Genomic DNA, 10,486 nt, shown 5'->3' with positions numbered 1-10,486 from the left:
CCCTTTCTTTTTCTACTAACATAAAGGAATCTCTATACTGTGACATAGAGGATTCCTCTTTCTTTTCCTGTTTTCTTCTCTTTCATATGAGCAGGAACAGAGAAAAAGACACTCTTGTTGAAATTGATCCTGAACCTGAAAGGACTCTGAAAAGGAAACTAAGAGAAACTAAATTACAACAATCCAGAAACAACCTTTCAGAAATTTTCGAACAAGAGAAGGAGATGGCAGCCAAAAATAATAATAATGCAAGGAGAATGCTTGGTGACTTCACAAAGCCAACGTCCAAATTTGATGGAAGAAGCATCTCCATTCCTGCCATTGGAGCCAATAACTCTGAGCTGAAACTTCAGCTAGTTGCCTTAATGCAACAAAACTAGAAGTTTTATGGACTTCCATCTGAAGATCCTTATCAGTTTTTAACTGAGTTCTTGCAGATCTGTGAGACTGTAAAGACGAATGAAGTTGATCCTGAAGTCTACAGACTCATGCCTTTCCCTTTTGCTGTAAGAGACAGAGCTAGAATATGGTTAGATTCACAACCCAAGGATAGCCTGGACTCCTGGGATAAGCTGGTCATTGCCTTCTTAGATAAATTCTTTCCTCCTCAAAAGCTGAGCAAGCTGAGAGTGGATGTTTAAACCTTCAAACAAAAAGATGGTGAATCCCTCTATGAAGCTTGGGAAAGATACAAGCAGCTGACCAAAAGATGTCCATCTGACATGTTTTCAGAATGGACCATATTAGATATATTCTATTATGGTCTATCTGAATTTTCGAAAATGTCATTGGACCATTCAGCAGGTGGATCTATTCACCTAAAGAAAACGCCTGAAGAGGCTCAAGAACTTATTGACATGGTTGCAAACAACCAATTCATGTACACTTCTGAGAGGAATTCCGTGAATAATGGGATACCTCAGAAGAAAGGAGTTCTTGAAATTGATGCTCTAAATGCCATATTGGCTCAGAACAAAGTGTTGACTCAACAGGTCAACATGATCTCTCAAAATCTGAATGGATGGCAACATGCATCCAATAGTACTAAAGAGGCAGCTTCTGAAGAAGCTTATGATCCTGAGAACCCTGCCATGGCAGAGGTTAATTACATGAGTGAACCTTATGGAAACACCTATAACTCATCATGGAGAAATCATCCAAATTTCTCATGGAAGGATCACCAAAAGCCTCAACAAGGATTTAACAATGGTGGACGCAACAGGCTGAGCAATAGCAAGCCTTTTCCATCATCTTCTCAGCAACAGACAGAGAATTTTGAACAAAACACTTCTATCTTAGCCAATCTAGTCTCTGATCTGTCAAAAGCCACTTTCAGTTTCATGAGTGAAACAAGATCCTCCATCAGAAATCTGGAGGCACAAGTGGGCCAGCTGAGTAAGAAAGTCATTGAAACTCCTCCCAGTATTCTCCCAAGCAATACAGAAGAGAATCCAAAAGGAGAGTGTAAGGCCATTGATGTGATCAATATGGCCGAATGCACAAGGGAGGAGGAGGACAAAAATCCTAGTAAGGAAGACCTCCTGGGACGTCCCTCAAGCAAGAAGAAATTTCCTATTAAGGATCCAAAGGAATCTGAGGCTCATATAGAGACCATAGAGATTCCATTAAATCTCCTTCTGCCATTCATGAGCTCTGAAGACTATTCTTCCTCTGAAGAGGATGAAGATGCGACTGAAGAGCAAGTTGCTCAATATTTAGGAGCTATCATGAAGCTGAATGCCAAGTTGTTTGGTAATGAGACTTGGAAAAGTGAACCTCCCTTTCTCATTAATTAACTAGATACCTGGATTTAGAAAACTCTACCTCAAAAGAAACAAGATCTTGCCAAGTTTATAATACCTTGTACCATAGGCACCATGACCTTTGAAAAAGCTCTATGTGATCTAGGGTCAGGGATAAATCTTATGCCATTCTCTGTAATGGAGAAGCTGGGGATCATTGAGGTACAACCTGCCTTGTTCTCATTACAATTGGCAGACAAGTCATTGAGACAAGCTTATGGAATAGTGGAGGACGTGTTAGTAAAGGTTGAAGGCCTTTACATCCCTGCTGATTTCATAATCTTAGACACTAGGAAGCAAGAGGATGAATGCATCATCCTTGGAAGACTTTTCCTAGCTACAGCAGGAGCTGTGATAGATGTCAACAGAGGTGAAATAGTCCTTCAATTGAATGGGGACTACCTTGTGTTTAAGGCACATGGCCATCCCTCTGTGACAAAAGAGAGTAAGCATGAAGAGCTTCTCTCAGTTCAGAGTCAAGAAGAGACCCCACAGTCAAACTCTAAGTTTGGTGTTGGGAGGCCACAACCAAACTTAGAGTTTGGTGTTAAGATCCCATATCCAAACTCTAAGTTTGGTGTTGGGACTATACAACATTGACCTGATCACCTTTGTGGCCCCATGAGAGCCACTGTCAAGCTATTGACATTAAAGAAGCGCTTGTTGGGAGGTAACCCAATTTTATTTATCTAATTTTTTTTTATTTTATTCTATTGTTATTTTGTTTTTTTTAGGTACATGATCATGTGGAGTCACGAAAAAAATTATAAAAATTAAAAACAGAATCAAAAAACAGCAGAAGAAAAATCACACCCTGGAGGGAGGACAGACTGGCGTTCAACGCCAGTAAGAAGCATCTGGCTGGCGTTCAACGCCAGAACAGAGCATGAATCTGGTGTTGAACGCCAGAAACAAGCAACATTCTGGCGTTTGAATGCCAGGAATGTGCCTAGAGGAAAAGCTGGCGCTGAACGCCAGTAACAAGTTCAACGTCAGAAACATGTTACATGTGGGTGTTGAACGCCCAGAATGTGCATCACCTCGGCGTTTAAACACCAGAATGGTGTGCAAAGGCATTTTACATGCCTATTTGGTGCAGGGATGGAATTCCTTGCCATAACAGGATCTGTGGACCCCACAGGATCCCCACCTAACATATTCCCCTTACCTCCTAATCCTATTTTACTCTTCCCCATGTCACACTTCCCAACAACTTCAATCTATGAATCTCTCTTCCCAATAAACACTCCTTCCCAAAACCCTTCACCAATCACCTCAATCTCTCTTCCCAATTACCCCCTTCACCACTCACATCCATCCACTCTTCCCCATAAACCCCACCTACCTTCAAAATTCAAAAACATTTTCCCACCCAATCCCACCCTAACTGGCCGAACCTACCCTCTCCCCTTTCCCTATATATACCCTTCCATTCTACTTCATTTTCACACAACACAACCTCCTCTTCCATACCTTGGCCGAACCTACACTTCCCCTTCTCCTCCATATTCTCTTCTTCTTCTTTCTTCTCTTGCTCGAGGACGAGCATCATTTTAAGTTTGGTGTGGTCAAAGCACAATCTTTTTTGTTTTCCACTACCATCAATGGCACCTAAGGCTGGAGAATCCTCTAGAAAAGGAAAAGGGAAGACAAAAGCTTCCACCTCTGAGTCATGGGAGATGGAAAGATTCATCTCCAAGAGCCATCAAGACCACTTCTATGATGTTGTGGCAAAGAAGAAGGTGATCCCTGAGGTCCCTTTCAAGCTCAAGAAAAATGAGTATCCGGAGATCCGACATGAGATCTGAAGAAGAGGTTGGGAAGTCCTAACCAACCCCATGCAACAAGTCGGAATCTTAATGGTTCAAGAGTTCTATGCCAATGCATGGATCACTAGGAACCATGATCAAAGTATGAACCCGAGTCCAAAGAATTATCTCACAATGGTTCGGGGGAAATACTTAGATTTTAGTCTGGAAAATGTGAGGTTAGCATTCCACTTGCCCATGATGCAAGGAGATGAACGCCCCTACACTAGAAGGGTCAACTTTAATCAAAGGTTGGACCAAGTCCTTATGGACATATGTGTGGAAGGAGCTCAAATGGAAGAGAGACTCCAAAGGCAAGCTAGTTCAACTAAGAAGACTGGACCTCAAGCCTGTGGCTAGAGGATGGTTGGAGTTCATTCAACGCTCCATCATTCCTACTAGCAACCGATCTGAAGTTATTGTGGATCGGGCCATCATGATTCATAGCATCATGATTGGAGAGGAAGTAGAAGTTCATGAGGTCATCTCCAATGAAATCCACAAAATAGCCGACAAGCCCTCCACCATGGCAAGGCTAGCTTTTCCTCACCTTATTTGCCATCTATGTTACTCAGCTGGAGTTATCATAGAAGGAGACATCTCCATTGAAGAGGATAAGCCCATCACCAAGAAGAGGATGGAGCAAGCAAGAGAGACCCTTCACGGTTCTCAAGAGATGCATGAGGAAGCTCATCATCAAGAAATCCCTGAGATGCCTCAAGGGATGCACTTTCCTCCCAACAACTATTGGGAACAACTCAACACTTTCTTAGAAGATTTGAGCCACAATGTGGAACAGTTAAGGGTGGAACATCATGAGCACTCCATCATTCTCCATGAAATAAGAGAAGATCAAAGAGCAATGAGGGAGGAGCAACAAAGGCAAGGAAGGGACATAGAAGAGCTTAAGGACATTGTTGGTCCTTCAAGAAGAAGACGCCACTAAGGTGGATTCATTCCTTGTTCTTATTTCTTTCTGCTTTTCGGTTTTTATGTTGTATGTTTATCTATGTTTTGTGTCTCTACTTCATGATCATTAGTAGTTAGTAACTATGTCTTAAAGTTATGAATAATCCCATTAATCCTTCACCTCTCTTAAATGAAAAATGTTTTAATTCAAAAGAACAAGATGTACATGAATTTCGAATTTATCCTTGAATTTAGTTTAATTATATTGATGTGGTGACAATACTTTTTGTTTTCTGAATGAATGCTTGAACAGTGCATATTTTTGATCTTGTTGTTTATGAATGTTAAAATTGTTGGCTCTTGAAAGAATGATGAACAAAGAGAAATGTTATTGATAATCTGAAAAATCATAAAATTGATTCTTGAAGCAAGAAAAAGCAGTGAAAAAAAAAAAGAAAAGCTTGCAAAAAAAATGGCGAAAAAAAATAGAAAGAAACAGAAAAAGCAAGCAGAAAAAGCCAATAGCCCTTAAAACCAAAAGGCAAGGGTAAAAAGGATCCAAGGCTTTGAGCATCAATGGATAGGAGGGCCCAAGGAAATCAAATCCAGGCCTAAGCGGCTAAATCAAGCTGTCCCTAACCATGTGCTTGTGTCATGAAGGCCCAAGTGAAAAGCTTGAGACTGAGTGGTTAAAGTCATGATCCAAAGCAAAAAGAGTGTGGTTAAGAGCTCTGGACACCTCTAACTGGGGACTCTAGCAAAGCTGAGTCACAATCTGAAAAGGTTCACCCAATCATGTGTCTGTGGCATTTATGTATCCGGTGGTAATACTGGAAAACAAAATGCTTAGGGCCACGGCCAAGACTGATAAGTAGCTGTGTTCAAGAATCAACATACTTAACTAGGAAAGTCAATAACACTATCCAAAATTCTATGTTCCTAGAGAAGCCAATCATTCTAAACTTCAAAGGAAAAAGTGAGATGCCAAAACTGTTCAGAAGCAAAAAGGTACAAGTCCCACTCATCTAATTGAAATTAATATTCATTGATATTTTGAAATTTATAGTATATTCTCTTCTTTTTATCCTAATTGATTTTTAGTTGCTTAGGGACAAGCAACAATTTAAGTTTGATGTTGTGATGAGCGGATAATTTATACGCTTTTTGGCATTGTTTTTAGGTAGTTTTTAGTAAGTTCAAGCTACTTTTAGGGATGTTTTCATTAGTTTTTATGTTAAATTCACATTTCTGGACTTTACTATGAGTTTGTGTATTTTTCTGTGATTTCAGGTAATTTCTGGCTGAAATTGAGGGACTTGAGCAAAACGCTGAAAAAGGCTGACAAAAGGACTGCTGTTGCTCTTGGAATCTGACCTCCCTGCACTCGAAATAGATTTTCTGGAGCTACAGAACTCCAAATGGCGCGCTCTCAACGGCGTTGGAAAGTATACATCTAGAGCTTTCCAGAAATATATAATAGTCCATACTTTATTCGGAAATTGACGACGTAACATGGCGTTGAACCCCAAGTACATGCTGCTGTCTGGAGTTAAACGCCAGAAACACGTCATGATCCGGAGTTGAACGCCCAAAACACGTTATAACTTGGCGTTCAACTCCAAGAAAAGCCTCAGCTCGTGGATAGATCAAGCTCAGCCCAAACATACACCAAGTGGGCCCAGGAAGTGGATTTATGCATCAATTACTTACTCATGTAAACCTTAGTAGCTAGTTTAGTATAAATAAGACTTTTTACTAGTGTATTAGTCGTCTTTTGACCACGTTTCATCTTTGGTCTCAGTTTTGTTTTATTCTTCATCTTAGGAGGCCATTGAGCACGTTTTAGGGGGCTGGCCATTCGGCCATGCCTGAACCTTTCACTTATGTATTTTCAACGGTGGAGTTTCTGCACACCATAGATTAAGGGTGTGGAGCTCTGCTGTACCTCAAGTTTCAATACAATTACTATTATTTTCTATTCAATTCTCTTTTATTCTTATTCCAAGATATACGTTGCACTTCAACTTGATGAATGTGATGATCTGTGACACTCATCATCATTCTCACCTATGAACGCGCGTGATTGACAACCACTTCCGTTCTACTCTAGGCCGGGCGCATATCTCTTAGATTCCCCAACAGAATCTTCGTGGTATAAGCTAGATAGATGGCGGCATTCATGGGGATCCAAAAAGTCTAACCTTGTCTGTGGTATTCCGAGTAGGATCCCGGGAATCCGGAAAGTCTAACCTTGTCTGTGGTATTCCGAGTAGGATTCCGGTATTGAATGACTGTGACGAGCTTCAAACTCCTGAAGGCTGGGCGTGATGACAAACGCAAAAGAATCAATGGATTCTACTCCAACCTGATTGAGAACCGACAGATGATTAGCCGTGCTATGACAGAGCATTTGGACCATTTTCACTAGGAGGATGGGATGTAGCTATCAACAAGGGTGATGCCTCCAGACGATTAGCCGTGCAGTGACAGCGCATAGGACCATTTTCCCGAGAGGATTAAAAGTAGCCATTGATGATGGTGATGCCCTACATGCAGCTTGCCATGGAAAGGAGTAAGAAGGATTGGATGAAAGCAATAAGAAAGTAGAGATTCGAAAGGATTCTAGCATCTCCACACGCCTATCTGAAATTCCCACTATTGATTTACATAAGTATTTCTATCCCTTTATTTTATTTATCTTTTAAATATCTAATCCAATTACATTTGACCCTATGAATCCACTTAACTGAGATTTACAAGATGACCATAGCTTTCTCCATACCAACAATCTCTGTGGGATCGACCCTTACTCACGTAAGGTATTACTTGGATGACCCAGTACACTTGCTGGTTAAGTTGAATGAAGTTGTGATCATAAATTCCAATAGAGCCAATTTTTAAATCTCATGCAAATATAAAGAGAATCACAATTTCATCCACCAAGTTCCTCCCGAAAATCCCTCAAATTGAATACTGGGAGTGTCTTGAAGCATCTGTCACCAAGTTGCAAGAAGCTATGGAGCAACTAAAGGAAGAACAGCAAAATCAAAATAGCATGCTTTGCAAACTGCTTAGGGAACAAGAAGAGCAAGGGCGTGAACTGAGGGAACTAAAGCGTCAGAAGCTGTCTCTTGAAGGACTATGCACTCCACAGATTAAAGGAGCACCCACCTCCCAAAATAAAGGTTGTTGAGTTCTAATCTTTACCTTAACTCTGTGATAATTGTTCTTATTAGGAATTTACTTTAGAAGTTATATATTAGTAGTAGTAAGTAGTATATATATTTTGATTTTATCTCCAATTAAACTATAATTTATTTTCTTCATCATCATTAAACATAAATAAAATAGCAGATTTTTAGAATAAGGAGGCAATATTTTTTCGAGTTTTTAATAAGGAGAATTCTAATTATTTATATGTGGTGGCAGTACTTTTTGTCTTCTGAATGAATGCCTGAACAGTGCATATTTTTTATATTAAATTTTATGAATGAAATTGTTAGCTCTTGAAAGAATGATGAACAAGAGAAATATTATTATTGATCTGAAAATCATGAAATTGATTCTTGCAACAAGAAAAAGCAGTGAAAAAAAAGAGAAGAAGAAAGAGCAATAGAAAAAGCCAATAGCCCTTTAAACCAAAAGGCAAGGGTGAAAAGGATCCAAGGCTTTGAGCATCAATGGATAGGAGGGCCCAAGGAAATAAATCCTGGCCTAAGCGGCTAAATCAAGCTATCCTTAACCATGTGCTTGTGGCATGCAGGTCCAAGTGAAAAGCTTGAGACTGAGTGGTTCAAGTCGTGATCCAAGGCAAAAGAGTGTGCTTAAGAACTCTGGACACCTCTAATTGGGGACTTTAGCAAAGCTAAGTCACAACTGAAAAGGTTCACCCAGTTATGTGTCTGTGGTATTTATGTATCCTGTGGTAATACTGGAAAACAAAGTGCTTAGGGCCACGGCCAAGACTCATAAAGTAGCTGTGTTCAAGAGTCAACATACTAAACTAGGAGAATCAATATTACTATCTGAATTCTGAGTTCCTATAGATGCCAATCATTCTGAATTTCAAAGGATAAAGTGAGATGCCAAAACTATTTGAAAGCAAAAAGCTACTAGTCCCGCTCATCTAATTAGAATCTGAGCTTCACTTAAAAATCTGAGATATTATTGCTTCTTGATTTCTTTTTATCCTATTTTATTTATCTAATTGCTTGGGGACAAGCAACAGTTTAAGTTTAGTGTTGTGATGAGCGGATATTTTATATGCTTTTTGGGGGTAATTTCATGTGGATTTTAGTATGTTTTAGTTAGTTTTTAGTATATTTTTATTAGTTTTTAGGCAAAATTCATATTTCTGGACTTTACTATGAGTTTGTGTGTTTTTCTGTGATTTTAGGTATTTTCTGGCTGAAATTGAGGGAGCTGAGCAAAAATCTGATTCAGGCTGAAAAAGGACTGCTGATGTTGTTGGATTTTGACCTCCCTACACTCGAAATGGATTATTTAGAGCTACAGGAGTCCAATTAGTGCGCTCTCAATTTGGTTGGAAAGTAGATATCCAGGGCTTTCCAGAAATATATAATAGTCTATACTTTGTGCGAAGATAAATGATGTAAACTGGCATTTAACACCAGTTCCATGTTGCATTCTGGCGTTGAACGCCAGAAACAGGTTGCAAGTTGGAGTTAAACGCCTGAAACATGTTACAACCTGATGTTTAACTCCATAAATAGCCCAAGCACGTGAGAAGCTCAACTCTCAGTCCCAGCACACACCAAGTGGGCCCCATAAGTGGATTTCTGCACTATCTATTTTAGTTTACTCATTTTTTGTAAACCTAGGTTACTAGTTTAGTATTTAAACAACTTTTAGAGACTTATTTTGTATCTCATGACATTTTTAGATCTGAACTTTGTACTCTTTGACGGCATGAGTCTCTAAACTCCATTGTTGGGGGTGAGGAGCTCTGCAGCGTCTCGATGGATTAATGCAATTATTTCTGTTTTCTATTCAAACATGCTTATTTCTCTCTAAGATGTTCATTCGTACTTAACCATGATGAAGGTGATGATCTGTGACACTCATCACGATTCTCAATCTATGAACGCGTACCTAACAACCACGTTCGTTCTACCTTCGATTGAATGAATATCTCTTGGATTCCTTAATCAGAATCTTCGTGGTATAAGCTAGAATCCATTGGCAGCATTCTTGAGAATCCGGAAAGTCTAAACCTTGTCTGTGGTATTTCAAGTAGGATTCAGGGATTGAATGACTGTGACGAGCTTCAAACTCACGAGTGTTGGGCGTAGTGACAAACGTAAAAGAATCACTGGATTCTATTCCGACATGATCGAGAACCGACAGATAATTAGCTGTGCTGTGACAGAGCATTTGGACTATTTTCACTGAGAGGATGGATGATAGCCATTGACAACAGTGATCCACCAACACACAGCTTGCCATAGAAGGAACCTTGCATGCATGAAGAAGATGATAGTAGGAAAGCAGAGATTTAGAAGACAAAGCATCCCCAAAACTCCAACACATTCTCCATTACTGCGTAATAATTACTAATTTCATGCTCTTTTACTTCTTACAATTGAAACTAAGGAACCCTATTGGTATCCTGACTAAGAATAATAAGATAACTATAGCTTGCTTCAAGCCAATATTCTCCGTGGGATCGACCCTTACTCACGTAAGGTATTACTTGGATGACCCAGTGCACTTGCTGGTTAGTTGTACAGGATTACATAGTGTGAGTGTAATTTTTGTGCACCAGCTATCAGCTTCATAAGTGGACAAGCGGCAAGTACGGAAGCACAAGTTATGCAGAAAACTAGAGCCTCCATTAGAAATTTTGAGGTGCTAGTGGGTCAACTGAGCAAGCAAATACTTGAGAGGTCTGCAAGTACATTTGAAGGTGATACAGTGGTGAATCCAGGAGAAGATTGAAAGGTTATT

At 39.7% G+C, this 10,486-nt stretch overlaps 1 non-coding gene across 1 annotated transcript; it reads right to left on the bottom strand.

Moving 5' to 3' along the window:
- Window positions 1-620: 620 nt before the first annotated feature.
- Window positions 621-724, bottom strand: LOC112767153 (small nucleolar RNA R71). Its single transcript, XR_003184755.1, has one exon. It is a non-coding gene; the product is annotated as a small nucleolar RNA R71 (small nucleolar RNA).
- Window positions 725-10,486: the final 9,762 nt, after the last annotated feature.

The sequence above is a fragment of the Arachis hypogaea genome, chromosome 2 (assembly GCF_003086295.3).
Source record: "Arachis hypogaea cultivar Tifrunner chromosome 2, arahy.Tifrunner.gnm2.J5K5, whole genome shotgun sequence".
NCBI classification, from domain to species: domain Eukaryota; kingdom Viridiplantae; phylum Streptophyta; class Magnoliopsida; order Fabales; family Fabaceae; genus Arachis; species Arachis hypogaea.
This window is presented reverse-complemented; position numbering and strand designations above follow the sequence as displayed.